This window comes from Mastigoproctus giganteus, chromosome 3 (assembly GCF_048544385.1).
Source record: "Mastigoproctus giganteus isolate SK-2022 chromosome 3, ASM4854438v1, whole genome shotgun sequence".
In the NCBI taxonomy this organism is placed as follows: domain Eukaryota; kingdom Metazoa; phylum Arthropoda; class Arachnida; order Uropygi; family Thelyphonidae; genus Mastigoproctus; species Mastigoproctus giganteus.
Genome location: NC_143577.1, coordinates 39,346,853 through 39,364,782, shown reverse-complemented (window position 1 = coordinate 39,364,782; position 17,930 = coordinate 39,346,853).

Here is a 17,930-nt window from a genome sequence, read left to right as displayed (position 1 = left end):
TACGAGGACCTTATGCGCTCTCTTATGATGAAAATTCACTATACCCCCATGAATATGGAGCACCACCTGCTTGACACAGTTGAAGAATACACAGCCTTCACCACCTTTGAAAAAGACCTATTCCAGAGGCAAAAAAAGCCCTACCCAGAACGTAAGAGATCTGGGAATTGGAATGTATTCTGCCATCGAAATCGACTGGCACCCACCACCCACTTGAAGACTGCTCTGATCATTAACCTATCTCGGATGGAACCTCTGTCCCATGAATGACGCCAAATCGGACCAGACACCCAAATTGGAATCTACTAACAGTGACAACGTGCTCTCTACTGCCAATTCCTGATGTGATGGCGATCTATACCGGGCTCCCTTGCCTGGTACCTTTTTCTCCCTTTTCCCCGACTATTCTTCAGCTTATGAGTGCTGCTGTGCCATTTCATGTTCAGAGGTGAAAGAGTGAAATCATAAAATTACGCATGTTCAAAATTGTCTGCGAAGTGTTATCAAAAACACGGTACCTGAAAGTTTTAGTGACGACGGTCTTATTACTTTTCGATTTATATTTTGGAAGACCGAAAAGGGATCTGGCAGGACGTCGATTCCACACTGACGAAAACAAAAATGCCAACAGCTACCAAAATACTTTTATGAGCAGAATAAAAATATGATGACAACCTGAATTGTGGTCATTTTTTAATTTGTAGTCAGTTTTCAGTTATTGGTAAGGCAATAATTTCCTTTTCTTTTGACTCACCCTCACAAATACTATGGAACATTACATGCTAAAAGTAATCCACTTAACCCTCCCCTATTAGTCTACAACCCCAGACCAAAGTTTATTTTTCCTTATCGTCAAGTTTATACATCGTTTGAATATTACTTTCAGCTGAAATCGGACTTTTTAGTAGAAATCAAATGACACAAAAAAAAACAAAAGCTTCCATCTACATATTAAGGAAAATAAATCATACTTGAAAGATTTTATTTTTTCATATTTTGTTAATTACTTTCATCCTTGAATCAAACAAACGGCATTCAACTTCTAGTCTCCATTAATCTTTTGTGATTCTAACATTTCTTTAATCTCAAAGAACGTTTAGAAAAGAATAAATTCCGACAATTTTGTCCTAGTGTAGTTTCGTTCATGCGTTAAAGTTTTTTTTAGCAATCTTAAAATTATTTGGAAACTTTTGAAAAGAAGTCCTATTTGCGAAATTCTATGGCATCATTCACCATTCAGTGCTATCTTTCACAAGAACAAACAGCACATATATCAAAGCTTAAGTTCAGTTGAATTTCAAAGTTGTTACAAAGCTGATAAAGAATAAAATGAAGGAAAGCAAGGAACGTCAGTTCCTAAGGTTATTCAGTGCGTGTGGCATTTCCATTGAGAGCAGTGTCTGTAATCTTCTATGATGAAGATGTATGGCGTCCGGTGAAAGCCAAAGAAAATAATTAATGTCGGTAACGCGAAATTAAAGACTTTTAATAGCCATTGTATTCGTGATTGAAGATGTTTCGGGTTTTGCGTGTAGCAAATGGAACGGATGTTGCAGTGAATGCTGCTGTTTATACACACATGGTTTAATGGAAAATAGAACTTGCCACAAAATCTTTATTATGTATCAAACGAAGTATTCCCAGTCGCTAGGAAGAAAATGCAACATTCAATGTAATACTGTCAGTCCAGAGGCATATTGGTTTGAAAAGAGTTCTGATAAATCGTTTTGATGCGCAATTTAAATTCTTCGAATTTTAAATTATTTCGGAGTTGACTCCATTAAGTGCTGCTAGTATGTGAACAATTGTAACGATCTTTGGTTACAATGGTTCGAATTAAACTCATTGGCCACAAAATTAGAAACCTTTTGCATTGGTTGGTGTCAACAGATAGAAAACCGTGTTACCTACAATGAGTATCTTTCTGTGTAACTGGACCAACTTCACCCTGAAATGCTTCGTTTTACACGGATTCCGTTGGATTCTTTCAAGAGGACACCGCAGTTATTCACCATGCAAAAATTCTATCTGAATGGTTCGAGCAATATTCCCAAAATTTCCAACATGTACCCTGGTCGCCTTCTCCAGGTCTGAATTCATTTCAGAATCTCTGGGATTATGTTGGAAAGGACATTCGACTTCGCAGTTCTCTACTGCCCACAATACAACAGCTGACAAATATCTGGATGGGAAAATGACCAAATCTGGAGATAGACTCCCTTAGACACCTAGTGGAATCCATGAAAACGTGTCCGGGCTGTATTTCGCAAAAAGGTTGGTCCCACTAGATATTGAAATGTTTTCTAATTCTTTTTGGCCTGTGAAAGAGGTGTAAACTTTAGTTCTAATCTAGGGAAACTAGATTTTATTAATTTTAGTGATTTTAATATTTTCATTATCCTACGCAAATCGGTAATCTAACGCTTTCCAAAATAAGACTTGTTTACAGTTAAGTGTTCCTGTAATTTATTCATAATTTATTTCTTGATGGTTGAGAGGACAATGCATGTTTGTGAAACAGCTCAGAGAAACGACAATATAGTTAAAAGAAAACAAGATACCAGGTATCCTTCTGAACTTATATTTGAATTTAAAATAACTGAAAATAAAATAATGAAATATACGAAAATCTCTGAGCTGAAATAAATTAATTTTTTGCCACACAGATTTATAATGAGAACAATGAAACTTAATATTCTTCTTGAAGCACAAACATTGAATAAATTTAATCTGAACACGCTCTACATAATCCTAGAGATAACGTTTAAAAGGGAGCAAATAATGTTCAAGTAATCCAAAAGCGAAAGAATAATCTGTGTGCCTAAGGAGAACATAATGTGAATTAAAACAGACTGTGGGTGTAGCGTGGGTTTGTTGATAGTTGAATAGGCAGGTGAGTTCCACGGAAATCAGCTCACATGACACCAAACTGAAAAATTAACTGGGGCATCAATTTATACGTCAAAACGAACTGTGTGAAGAAGGTAACGTGTGAAAACAAACAGCTCAGCACCGGATGTCTATCAATGAGCCGATAAAGTTGGTTGAAACAGGTGCATACTGTGGTAAACCCCCCAGCAGGGCATAAACAGATCACAGAATATTTATTTGAAGCAACGCTAGAAATTTTTTGTTACTGAGTTCAGTAGGAAAAAAAAAAAGTTACGTCGAGAAAAGCTAATTTTTAATTAGCTTTTCTCGACGAAGGGCAAGGATGCTTCCAAAAAGTATAGCACTCTTCTTCTGTAGCTGACATACTTGACAACTGATTCTGAGTCGATTTCATCCCTTTAGCAAGTCTGTGCTGGTAGCTCAGTGCTATCGTCACCATCCTCCACACATCGGGTGGAAAAGGCCCGGGTTCGAATCCCGTTGATGACGCGAAGAACTTTAAAGGGTTTTTTTTCACTCCGTGGCTGAGTTAGTCAGTCTCAGGCGTAGAGAACAAGGTTTCCCCCCCCCCCCAAGAAATTGGGGTTTTTGGTCCAGCCAAACAGACAAATCGACCATAAAACACACGAAATTAACAGACATAAGACACACAGCACGGCAGATGAATTTAATTATTCGGGTGGCCTCAAAATAATATAGTTTTTTTATTTATAGTATGTCTTTAGCAACATCGAGCGTCTGGTAGGCATCGTTGAGTCAAGTCAACTTTGTTATTGGATTTTAGGCGTTTTAGCGACTTAGGCCATATTGCGCTGTATATAATGTCTGTAAATTGTGTGTTCTGTGGTCTATATTCTGTTTGCTCGATGAAAAACCCGAGTTTCCGGAAGAAAAAGCATTTTAACTTCTCCTGAGACCGACTAACTCAGCTACTTTGTGAAAAAGGCGCAAAAAATTCCACACGCCATTGACGGAATTCAGACTCAAGTCTTTTGGGAAGACTTATGTGATCTTGTGACACATTAGGTTTGGATCTTAGTGATCTCAGCAAAACAAATCCATGAGGAAATGGAATGAGAATCTTCACTGTGGTAGGAATCCCATTTTTGAGACGTGAATCTCAATAATGGAATCGAACAAGATCCAACGTGCCATCCAATACACATCTGAGAGAATGCAGCTGAAGCTCAGATTCCGGCTCCATATGGCATATGTAAGCCTTGGTTGCTGCCATGTCTCGTTTATGCAGGGGGTGCAATTTGTGAGGTTGGGTTATATGAAGTGTACATTAATCGCCAAAGCAACTAAAGATATGTCGAGTCAGAATTGTCTGCAATTGCGTGTATCCTTCGGCTAGTTTGCTATTTTCTGGACTAAAACTCAGAGTTTCTGAGAAAAAAAATCCTTATAAACCATCAGCAAAGACCCGATTGCATTGTGAGAAAATTCCTAGCTTTATTGAGAATGAATGAGAAGAATCTATTGGGATGTAGTACTAAGTAGGCTAGACTAAATCCATGCAGGATAGGTCCCAAAACAGAAAGTCATACCAGCTAATTTGGATGGCTTTATTCAAATAGAAAACTTTATCACAGGGGAACTTTCGATGATTACAATCCTGTACTTTATAAGCATTAACTTCGCTGTAAACAATAAACAATTATAATGATTTAAAATTTAAAAATAAATAGCGTGAAAGAATAATTGTTAAAAGACGAGACCAAAACCAAAACCAAATATTTTACTCAAATACTTAAACTTTGTAACTTTTGAAATAGTTGTCAAAGGACATAATGTTTATATATCTGAGAATATGTACAGATAACCCTAACATTAGAAAAACATTATACAATACTCCATGGTCTTCCACAAATAATCTCGCACATGAAAAATATGGTCACTAAAGTTTCAAAGAAATTCCAGTTTGACAAGAGCACCATCCATGACTGGCGCCAGATATGATGGCACCTTTCGCACAGATTCATATTCTTTCGCAATAATTTCGTTTCCAAGTCATGGGAAGAAACTTACCGCTCTTGGTTGAAAGGGTCGCATAGCCAACTCGCGATTTATAACAACATTTAACAGGACTCGAGAAAGAAGCTTCAACGGGTAAGTGCCCAAGAAAATTTAATGGCATCTTTCCTTTTAACTTCTCGCATTAAGATTTCAGTATGTTTACATTTCAAGCATTAACTGCCTGGAAGTTCCATGGAAGAAATTTCTGGGCGGCTTACTATGATCGTTTCCATTAATGTCCAGACGGTTAATTTCTAGCTTGGCTTTTAAGTGTTTAATCCGATGACCTTTTGAAGCTTCTATAAACAAACAGAAAGGGACCCTTTTATGAACTCATGTCGGTACAGCTAATTAATATTGAAGAAAGTTAATACTGAAGATTATAAAGCACGTTTTGGACATTTGTCGTAGAGAACGAATCTCAAGATATATTTAGAAATCAAAGAAGACTTTGTTAATGTAGAAATCATGATGTCTTTGCTACATTATCTTATTATAGATATTTGATTAGCGTTCTCTTAAGAGATATGAGGAAAATTGCAAGGTCCACAGACAGATACGAGATTGAGATTAAAGGAAACGTCTCTCAGAGTATTACGTATATAATTGTATAATTATTATAATAATAAATAAGTACAGAGTATGAAATTTATACTGCAGTACGATTACATAAAGTCGAAGGACCTTAGAAGATAGAGAGAATATAAGACCGTTCTAGTTACAAATTTAACTTTCTTATTAAAATATTTACATCTTGTTAGGATATAAATAAGTGGTGTTTGAAAGGTCACACTTGGGCCTTCTTGGGTAACAGAGATTGAATAATCACTGCTCTTCTGATACCAGTTGAAAAGACCTGAGATCGAATCCTGTCAACAACAGAAGGAAATTTTTATGGACCATTTATCACAACATGGCTGAGTTAGTCGGTCTCAGGCAAGGGTACAATGATATTTTCTCCCGGAAATTCGGGTTTTTCGTTTAGCAAATAGGAAAATCAACCAAAGAACACACAATTTGCAGACATAATATAAATGGCACAATATGGTATAAGTCGTCAATGCGCCTAAAACCCAAAAACATTATATTATGTAACAAACTTTCAAAAAGGTTGTTTATCTGCATCTCTTGGTGTTTCTTTATGAATTTGAATATGCTGATCAAGCACATATCTTAGTTTTTTATATATCGTCAATGGTTTGCCCAGAAATGAAAGAAAAGTAAATATGCAATAATACTATATTAATTTATTAACAATATTAAACTTCTATAGAGAATGGAGTATCAGTCTTTGCTACAAATAAACAACAAGCTACAAAGTACCCAATAGAAAAGTAGAAACGCACCTCAGGTTAATCAAAATTTTTCCTTCAGAATGTATATTTGAACATCCTGTCTTTTGTGGTCAGTATGATTATCTGGAATCAAGAACCAGATATAGTCGCCATCATATCTTCAACCCACTGTCCAATACAGCATACCAAGTATACTTAACGCAGGAGAAGGAGAGTACAGGATGCAGTTCGCCCTCAAGGAAAACCGTCACTGAGCTTGAGTCATATATCCAAGATATAATATATGAGTTCAAATCCCGTAAATGACGCAAAGAATTTCTATGGGCCTAATTCACAACGTTCCTGAGTTGGTCCGTGTTAGGCGAGTATTGTCTGGTTTTTGTTCCAGAAACTTGAGTTTATCGTCCAGCAAACCGACCACAGTTACAGAAACGTTGATTCCTCATAGCTTTAGTTGATTTAGCTTTTAACACGCACACACACCTAAGCTTCCATGGATTATCGATGCACTATTTTTTGTCACTCAAGATCTCATTTGCATGTCTCTAATTTCACATTAAAATTTAACTAGTTTTTATGCATTATTAATACACATTAAAGTGACCGTTTCACTAACGCTTTTCCATAATCTAATAAAAGGTTTTTATTTTATTTATTTTTTGCTATTTGATTCTTAACTTTTGAGAACTAGTGTTAATGGAAAAATAATGAACGTAGAGATATTCGCAGAAGGATTTTCTATGTTGGATATTGCTTTCAAGATATATGTTGTATTATCGTCTCACTCGATCAGTGATAAAGTTCTTTACTATGTGCACGATTCCAGTTTAGCAAAGGCATCCACGTCGCAGAAACCATAAGTAGTTTTCTCAATGGTATTCCACTAATGGATCGCGTAATGTGTTTAGATGAAGCAATGGAGTATCCTCCCCTTTCCCCCCCATTTTCCCGCATTGAGACAATTAAGGTACAATCATTGAGGAACTGTTCAATGCAGCATTAACCTCAATATCAGAGAGAAATTATCTCCATCTGATGATATATTTGCTGCTTTTACTGTGACTGGCAGTGTAATTTATCTAATGGCTTCTTGTCAGTTTTAATATCCTCTAAGCGACTCTTCATAATTGGTCAACTGTGCATGCAGAGATTTTAATTGTCGCTCTAACTTTCTCTCCGTTTATTCTTTGGTGTTTGCAATGGTTTTAATTTATAAAAGAAGCAACGGAAAGTTATATTACTACTGGAAAGATCGAATCGATTTTTTAAAAAATGAAAATATGCCGGGGAAAAAAAAGATTCAAAACTGGATTGTTATATGTTAGTAATTCTTAAATAGGTACAATAAAATGAATATCTTCATGATTTTTAATAATAAATTTCTTAGTAAAGATCAATAATGCGAAGAAATCCTTGAAAATATACAGTTAGAAGGTTGTATATTTTCTAATACACATAAAATAAAAATTTGAAGCGAAAAATAAAATTAGAATCGATTTCTGGTTTCTTTAGGGGTCTAGAGGCAAGGCTCAGTCACTTCACACGTCAATCGCCTTGCGTGTAGCACAGTGGTTATGGTCAGCGTCCTACCCCACCGTGTGATAATGGCCTGGGTTTGAATCTCGTCAATGATATGAACGCTATTTTTACACCTTGGTCGAATTAGTCAGTCTCGGCAGGGGCAGCAAGGCGTTTTATTCACGGGAACTCGGGTTTTTTATTGATACAGACAAACTGACCAACAAATACACGCAATTTACAGTTAAAATAAAACACAGTTGGATGGATGAGCTAACTCGAGTTCGGGTGGCTCGTAATTTGAAAAAGATGCGATGTATTTGGTCTCCATGGCAGCTTAATCAGCATATGTCTGTTGTGTTTTCCGCATTGCTGTTGTAGATGTGGTTAGAAGCCAAACTGTGTTGTTTGTGTATGTGTAATGGCAGATTTTATGGGCGTGTTGTTGACTGGCCTCTTTTCTTTAGGGAGTAGAAATCACTTGGAAAGCTGATCCCTGAACCCGACCTTGTAGCGAGGAGGTGGGCTAGTTCTTTTGCTCGTACTGGGCTACCCACTGTACCAAGTGGTGCTAACGGCAACCCTTAAAATCCTAAAGATTTCAATATGGAAAACTTTGGAAAAGGTGGAGATTTTAAAGGAAGTAAAGGAGATAGTAAGATGGGAAAGGAAAGAGGAGGCATTCCCATGGAAGAAGAAAGTGATAAGAGTGCAAGTTATAACAAACAGGTGATTATTTGATTCCACTCGCTCTGGGAACAGAGCCAGCCCGGATTATTAATAATCCTACCCCATATGACAGGGGAGTTTGCAAGCAATTCATATCGCTTAAGTGTCACAGTACATCGCCGTCTGTCACTAGTTTGGAGAGGTTGTTTGGTGATTTTAGGCGCATTAACAACTTAGGGTACATTGTGTCTTTCTGTATTAAGTTTGTATAAGTGTGTGTTCACGGGCCGATTTTTAATGTCGTGTCGGCTGAAAAACCCTAAATAACTCACGGAGGAAATTTTATTCCCTCAGCCTGAGATCAACTAACTGCAACCTTAATCGAAGAGGTCTTTAAAAATTCCTTAAGCCATAGACAGGACTCGAACCTATACCTCTCAAATTGGTGAAAAAGTAGCAGAACTACTGTACTGTCACAGAGAGTTTGGAGAGGTCTGGATTCAATTCTGTTAATGCTCTGAGGAATTTCTGACACCCTCTTCAATCGAGGCTGTAGTTAGCCGATTTCAAGCGGATGGAATTTGGTTCCCCCATTGAGTTATTTGCTTTTTAGCCCTCGCACTTGCGAATTGACCTGTGAAAACATATTTCTACAGACAATATACGAAGCACGAATATGGCTACAAGATCTGGAGCTGTTAAAAATAAGATTTTGAATAATTTCAATTTGTATTGCAGTCTGTCACGAATGATGGCGCAAATAGGACTGATATTCATCTCTTTGGCATCATTATAAACTGTGGCACACCGACCGGTTCTGATGGCGTTCTCTGCCAAGGCATTTTCAGTTGTGTAAGCTTATCCTGGGCGAGGGTCGTCCAGTAGAGGTTTTCTTCCCACATGATAACGATGGGCGCTCTTCTGTACGAAGCTGAATAGAACTGCTTTTGTGTGAGACGTGCCCGTTACTGTGGACGCCATATTATCTTTGATACTGCGCATCACTTCCTGCGCATGAAGACAGACAAGGTGCCCAATTGTTCAACAGAATCATTAGTACCAATTGCCATATTTACACCCATTGCGCAGCGTAATTTATATTTAGGCAGAGTAAATCTAATTTTCATTTGACTCACCCTAATAGATACAACGAAGTGTAGTAGGACAACTGTCGTGTGAAATATTGATGCTCACAGCATCTTTCATTGATCGTTTGCCTATGGCCACGCCTGACGACCTCCAAACGCGGCAGTGGTGCCCTTATTAGGATCATCGTGTAGCAATTGTTTTTGTCTTGAAGTGCACGACCCACTGGTACTCTTTTATGCAGTGCTTGTATTGTAAAATATTAATATTGGGAACATTAATTTTTTGGCGACAAATATAAGATTAAACGTTTATCCATAACATAAAGCATTATAGGACCTTCTCCAGTTTTCGTTCTGACGTTTAATAATCGTTAACTGCATCTGATCCCTGCAGAAGCGAAGAAAACAGGTCACATGTTATTTATCACTGTCCTTTATATGGCGACTTCAGTTCGACACCATTTACGAATTTTATTACTGAAGGAGAGGAAACTTTCTCAAGAAGGACATCATGAAATTCTTTTCAAACTATAACCAATTAGAGTGGAACTGCAGCATTGCCACATCACATTAAATTACAATTACATACGAGAAATTTTATTTCCTCCTGCTTTGAAAACTCTTATACTTAGTAAACTCTTATCTTAGAAATTCATGACATCATCTAAAAATTTACTGCACCTTTGTTGGTATTAAAATAAAATATAACTTTGTTCTTCCGAATATTTCTCCATAACTTGTGATGCTTTCCTGTAATTCATTAGTGTGAATTTTGCTTCATCAGGACGAATTTTGCAATCCGAACCTCGAAGAGGATCTCTTTTTCACCGGACCGAAAAACATACGGAATAGTTTATTAAGAAGATTCTCTTCTGTGCAGGCTTTAATACTGGATTTGACAACCTAAGTAACTCATTCAGAGGCCGACTTCGATGGTATTAATTGCTGGCGATTTAAGGATGGGTTACATTTTTTGGATGGATACATATCTAAGGGTTAATTGCATGCATACTGCACCCTTAATACATCGTCCTTTTTAGAGAGAAAACTTCGGTGGTCAAAGACATCTTTCGGCTTCTCTGTGACCTTTACGATCCTTTCTAACGACGTCATTGATGACATTGCAGGGCAGTGTGGGATTTGCGTCTTCGTTAATCTCCATCGAACTATGCTCTTCCCCCTCCCTCTTTTTGCCGCCCTACCCCTCGTGGATAGCATATTTGGTAGGATTGTCGCTCTCCCCACACCTGATGGAAAAGACCTGAGTTCGATTCCGTTGATAACGCGCTGAATTTTTATGAGACTTTTTCACAACATGGGTGAGTTATTCGGTCTCAGGCGAGGGTAGCATGTTTTTTTCTCCCGGAAACTGCGGTTTTTTGTCCAGCAAACAGAAAATCGACCACAGAACTGAACTTGTGTAATTTACAGACAATAAATACAGAGCAATATGGCCTTACTCGCTAATGCTTCTAAAAAGCCAACATTTTTCTGGCGTTTATCCTTTTTCTACAGGCAGGATTTTGCTGGTCTCTGCGTTTGGACTCCCTGGAAACGGAACTGCTAGCATCCACTAGTCTTGCACTCCACCCCTAGTGGATGAGAGATTTTTTTTTTCTTTGAATGATCAAAAACTCGCTTTGAGCATTGAGTACGAGATAGTCGAGTTCGTCACAGTTTATGCTTAGTTGTGGCTTACCTCCTTGTGGTTAAAAGGGCACTGGGCAGGCTTTCCTGGTGATTGCCTTCCTGCTGTCAAAGCAGCCAGCAACTAAACAGCACACAATAAAGAACACACAGTAAGATTATTTACATTTTGGGCCATTGTACAGAGTTCTGTAGCATCACAGTGTACCACAGTGGAGTTGAACTAGCGTTCCGGAGGCCCCCTACATAAGATACCACACGTTTATGTGTATACTGTGTTGTTCGAATATGGAGGTTATCTCAACGTAGATGCCCATCTGGGTAGTACAGTTAGTATAATCACCTTCCTTCCCTCACCGGGTGGAAAAGACCTCAGTTCGAATTCCATCAATAACAAGAGGTATTTCTATAAGTCTTTTTTACAACATGGCTGAGTTAGTCGGTCTCAGGCGAGGTAGCATAGTTTTTTCATCCAGGAAACTAAAGTTTTTCTTCCAGCAAAAAGCAAATCGGCCACAGAAAACACGCAATTTGCAAACATATTATATACGACGCAATATGGCTCAAGTTACTGATGCGCCTGAAACCATACAGCAACCATCTAACCAACCGATAAATGCTCTGTTTCTTTGGATATTCATAACAGTATTTTTAGCCTACTTTCCGCAAATAGAAAGCAGACTTATAAGAAATATTGAACCAAGATGGCTGCCGCTGAAATCAATTAAACACCGGTTCAAAACAACAAAATGTGCAAGATATGAGAAAGGCCTTGGGGTATGCTGACGGGGATAATTTTCATTGTGTACAAGGTTAATATGGTATTAAGCACTACACAGAACAAAGGGTAGACTGAGAACTTTTTTAAACCCGAAGTTCTTTAGATCATAAGTTATTAGAGTTGACACCTAATTAAATGAAATAAATAGAAAAGATTACAAAGTTGGGAACGAACAACAAATTCTCTGCATTGCTTGAAAAGATACAAATTGTTTCATCCATCTCTGACATTTATTTCAGCAAACAATTTGAAATTATAGCTTTTACCAAGAGAAACAGCTTTTTTCCAGTGACGTTTATCTAACCGAGTGAAGATTTGATAAATATTTCCTTTCATAGCGAGCTGCTTAGGAAATGAACACTCTTTGATTCGAGAAACCTTTGTAAATGGGCACTGGTCCAAGTTGACATTCATTTAAAGCAGGTGTGATCTGATAGCCTGCAAGAAGCAATTGTCGTTGTAACAGGAGAAAACAAATGATAATAATAATCACGCAAATTTGTATCAAGCTAGAAATAATTGATTGCACAACATAACAATCAATACCACGAAGGCAAGATTTCAGATTAATTGATTCGAGGAAGACAAGTGGCTCCATTCTAGACACTAACAGATGGTGAGAAAGGCAACCCTCAAAGATATCCAAAAGGGAAAATTGATTACAAAACGGGACTCGAAGTTTACAAAGAAAAAGATCATTTATAGAAGAAATATGATCACATATCTGATGTTAATAACATAATAGAACTTGAAAGGTTTTACTACAAAAGAGGAATGTTTTCATTTGTTTGCAGGTCGTAAGGGTCATCATATTACGTACTTGAGAGGTATACTCCTTCGTTTTGCTACAGAAAGACAATTGTAGGAAAACTTGAGGAACACTATTTGAAATTATTCGGCAGTTTGGTCTACGAGAAACAGCTGTAGCGTTTCCTCGAATAAATTGCTTTTTGAATGCTGTAAAAAACTGAAACAAAGAGCTCTATTAATTCTACTGTCGAATATCCTGAGGAAGGAGGCTTTCATCAAGAAAGAAACGAATATGTAAATATTTGTTTAAGTCGTTTATTTACGTAACCGCCTAAAAAAGTAGATCGATACAAATAAGAAGTTGAGTACAGGAAACTTTAGGGAAAAGGAGGCGCCAGATATCTATGGAGAGGTAAGCCAATGTAGGAAGAAGTGTCAGTTTTCCGACTAGAAAAATAATCTCATTGTGTGTACAAGGTATTTTCAATCGCCGAGAGGGTTTTGAGAAGAAAAGGAAGGACAAGAATTATCGGTGGGGAGGGGGAAAGGATTCTATTACATGTCCACACATGTAGGGACGCCAGGCAGCCGTTAGCGTGATGGTATCGTCTTATAAAGAAAAGTAAGAATTTCTTTTAGGAAAATGAAATTGCTAACCTTGAAGCTGCTTTCATGTTTTGGTGTTAGCCTTAATATTAAGGCTTTCTTGTCCCTACACAGACCTACAAAATATATGGACTATTTTTAATGCACTTTTGTAGTTTAATAGCAAAAGAGACAAGGACATTTATTCTTAAACCAATTATGCGTTTTTCCTCTAAAAGTGATCAATGCTTTCTCAATTCAAAATCCATCGTATGCTAACCTCCTGAGAGATGCCATCCAACGAATTGTTTAAAATTCTACAATCTTAAAATTAAGAGAATGAACACTTTTTGGGAAATTACTCTTTCATGGAAATGATTGTTTAAAATGTCGAAAACAGAATTAGGAGTGTTCCATCTTGAGCAACCGGTGCTAACAGTAGACTATCTATGCCAAACTTTCTTGAAGGAGGTACATCTTTTTAATATTTTATAGCTTAAGTAGATGGACTAGTCTTTGTAGTGCGATGGGATGGATTTACTTAAAGATTCGTTCAAATGAAAATGTCCTTCATTTGTGAAGAAAGTGTTGCGAGAGAATTTGCTTCGCAGATGGAATCTTCACAGACGCTTGTTTCGAAAAGCGGACAACAGAAATTGAACAGTATTCTTTATCATGATTGTTCGGATGTTGGTGTATCTTGTATGGAAGCATTTTAAAGTCCTTTATTGGAAATTTTTCATTTTTCCGGAATTGTCCTGAGATCGTACAAGAAATTGATTATCATAGACTTCTTTTCCACTCCATTATGATTTAAATTTTCTTCTGCTTACTGGTCGCGTGTAAGAAAACTTTTATTTTACAGGTAGCGCATTTACTAATTCTAATCTTCTGTTCAAGAAGAGAACTAAAGTGCCTATATTTCCAGAAGCATCCGAACACTACTGAGATTTGGGAAAAATGAACCACACGAGTCAGGAACAGGTATAAAAACAACTGCATTTGGGCTAGAAGCAAGAAGATCAGCGAAAGTAAGTAGAGCAACGGAATAAAGTCCATCTCAGTTAATTTTTGACGCCTTTCGCAGAAAGTAGTTCTGAATTACGACAGGATTCATGCGCAACTGATAGCGCCAAAGTCTGAATTTCGTGTGTATGAAATAAATAATTGGTGGAGTAGATGATCTAATATTGTTTTTAAATTAAATTGCTAAACGAAAAGATTCTGAATCGATGATTTTGATAAGCACCCCCTTCTTCCTCAAAAAGTAAAATTTACGGTCTAAGCATCCTGTGTGTGGTGTTTAGACCTTTTTATTGATATTAAAATATGTAATTTTTAATTAAACCATTTTCATTTTAAATAAGAGTACGGTATAGCAACATTTTGGTGATAGCAATACAGTTTCTGAATTGGCAACATTTGACGAATGAATACAACTCCATTCTGTCGCAGTGATACGGTTTTCAAATAGCAACTTCCAGAAAGTCTGAAGTTAGATGGACTTTACGTAGGTTCCTCAAGGCGTTGAGTTTATCTATTTCCAACGGGGAGTCAATATTAGCAATGGATCTATTCGTGCTATTTCAGCAAAACTACAACACCCAACACCAATGGTGGCTGATGTAATCACCAAAATGGAAACATTATAGCGCTACTACAGTCGGGAAAAGTTCGGGCAGACCTCAGAAATTGAGGGCAAGAGACTAAACGGCGCTCATATGAGTGGTTACTCAGATACCGTCAGTCCTCATCCAAAATTGTCAAACGAGAGTTGAGGGAGGCCTCAGAAACCGATATTAGTACAAAGGAGATGCATAGCATCGGATTTTATTGAAATACTGCAGCACACAAACCAAACATTACAGCATGCAATGTAGCGCATTGACTTGCTTAGTGCACAACCCATTGCGTTGAGTCCCTGGAACTCTGGAAAGTGTATTGTGAAGTGACAATCACAGTTCACAGTTTTTCGATCTGATGTCTGTGTTTGGTTTTGGTAGATGTCCGGAAAACGTTATTTACCAGAGTGTGTCATCCAGACTGCGAAGTTTGTCGGTGGTATTTGTATCTCTGGAAATTCGTCATTATTCCTGAAACAATGAATCTCATGCAGTAGATTGACACTGTGGACAATTTCGCTCTTCTTTCACTATGGTAGCATTATGGGATGATTCTTTTCTGTTTCAGCAAGATTATACTGCACAATCTGTAGTGACTTGGTTTAAAGACATGGGCGTGCAAAATGTTTTAAGTAGAAATTATACTTTAAAATTAAATATAATTTTTATGAAAAATATCTTGCCATCTTTAACCAGTTAACGGTTAATATCCAAAATGTAATACGATCAATTTCTTGCAAAAAATGATAACTCCTTTAGACTTTACTTAAATTTGGCTACAAATTTAAGTAAAGTCTAAAGTTCTACCTGTAGAACATTTCTCTGTTCATCTTTGAAATTATAAGCGTAATGTAGCGCAAATATTGTTAATTTTGCATTATATATCGAGGGTTAAGCATTGTATAATAACTTTTTGTGAAGGATGCTTTACCATGTGGCAAGCAGTTTACATAAAAGATGAAAGCGATGGGTAAAACTGGGATCGTTGCCAGAAATAAGGGGAAATATTTTGATTCGATGAGCTCATCCATCGATGGCGTAAAAAGCGTGTTATGCGACAAGGATCATTTACTGCATTGCTAGACAGTCAGCATACAACATATATTCAGTAGATATCAACATTCCTTAGCTGTGTTCGGGAAATATCTTATTTCGTGAATATGGCTGCTGAGCTGACCCTGAAGAGATTAATCGATTATATAGTGACTAATTGCACTTCGCCATCTGGTTAAGGTATTGATTTCTGCAATTTTGAAAAGGAATCGGCTAAGCATTCTTTAATCAACTCAAGTTGGCTGCTAATAACGATTTTTCATTTTTTTTTTCTTAAAGAGAGCTCGTTGCCTTCGTATATTACCTTAAGGAATTTAGGATGAAGAGAAAAAACACTTTAAGAAAAACCAAGTTTTTTTTGCTTTTAGAGTAAATAAAGTTCTTGGATAAACTTTGGAATCAAAAGACTGGAGTTGTTTTTTTGCAGAGTGGGCCAAGAAAAAAAATAATTCTCTTATAGACGGTGTTTAGTATCAGTTATCAGACATTGTCCAAAGATATTGAAAATGACGTCATATCACACTACCGATTGCCAACGTTCTACTTGAGAAATTTTCAACTAGCGATATCCAACATATACAGAGATGGTGTTGCGGGGAAGAGAGGGATGATTTACAACACTTCAAGAATCCTTGGCACTACTTCAGATATCTTTGGACAGAAACTTTTTGGGAAAGTGCTATTAAGTCGTATTTTTTCTTTTTCTTTTGGGTGATCACAATTTCAGTTTGGTCCAAAACTATCACTAAATAGGACCAGTGTGTTTGTGTGTGTCTGTCTGCCAAATCGCATTTATTTCTTGGAAACTTTCTTAATATTAAGATTTCATCTTTTTATTGCTGTCTTCTGAATGGATTATTTATTATTTAATATATTTTCAGTTTACACTGCTTTTCATTGGCTAGCCATTAACAAATTTTCTTCTTTTTTTAAATTCAGGTACTATATCAATTTTGAAAGAAAGGGAGAGTTTCTTGTTGTGAATATGATGCTTTAAAAAGTAAAGTTTAACATTTCATTTCCTTACATTTATGTCATACTTTGTCAAAACCGCTAGGCCTATTTTGTGTCCAGTGGAAGTAACCTGAAGGGCTCTGACACGCCTGAATAAATTATTTCTGATTGACAGACATTTTCCAGCAGAACAATACGATATTTTATAGCCTCAAATATAAAGTAAGTATTTATTACCGCTTCTATAAAAGTATTTCTTGTCCATCTATTTTTTATGTATGTGTCGTTTAAAATGAGTAGAATACGAGATTAACTTGTAGATAAATCAAAATTAGCGTTATTTTATTTGTGATCTAGTAAAATTTGTAAAATCAGCACTTTAAAATCCAAAAAAAAATTACGAAAATTCTGCCATGTGGTATACGAAATCCGTTGTAACATGGTTAAAACTATCATTTGTCCTGGTGGGTTGGACATTTGGTAGAATCACCGTTCCACCCACAGGCTGAAAAGACCTGAATTCGAGTCTTGTCGATAACATCAGGAATTTTTATGTGGCTTTTTCATAACGTGGCTCAGTTAGTTGGTCTCAGGCGAGGGCAGCATGGTTTTTTCTCCCGGAAACTTTAGTTTTCCATCCAGCAACAGAAAATCAACCTCAGAACACACAATTTACAGAAAATATACAAGGAACAATTTGGCTTTAGTCGCTGATGCTCCTGAAACCCTACAACAACAACAAAACTATCACTTGAAAGTAGTGAAATACCAGGGCAACTTTCTACAAAGGCAAGTTTGTTTTGCTGCGAGACTTTTGCATTATCCATCATTAATGAAATGTGGTCCTTTAAAATTGCTCAACCACTAGATACAACTCTCTACAATCAAGAAAATTTTAAAAACCGGCATCTCTCAATCCCTGAGGGTTTCGGATTTTAAAGAGTTTGCTGTATTAGGTCGATACGTTTCCAAGACATTTTTATCTGAATTCAAATTTTCTGTAAAGCAAACATTAAAAGTTGAACCAATCTTAGTTATAAATAATACAAAATGTAAT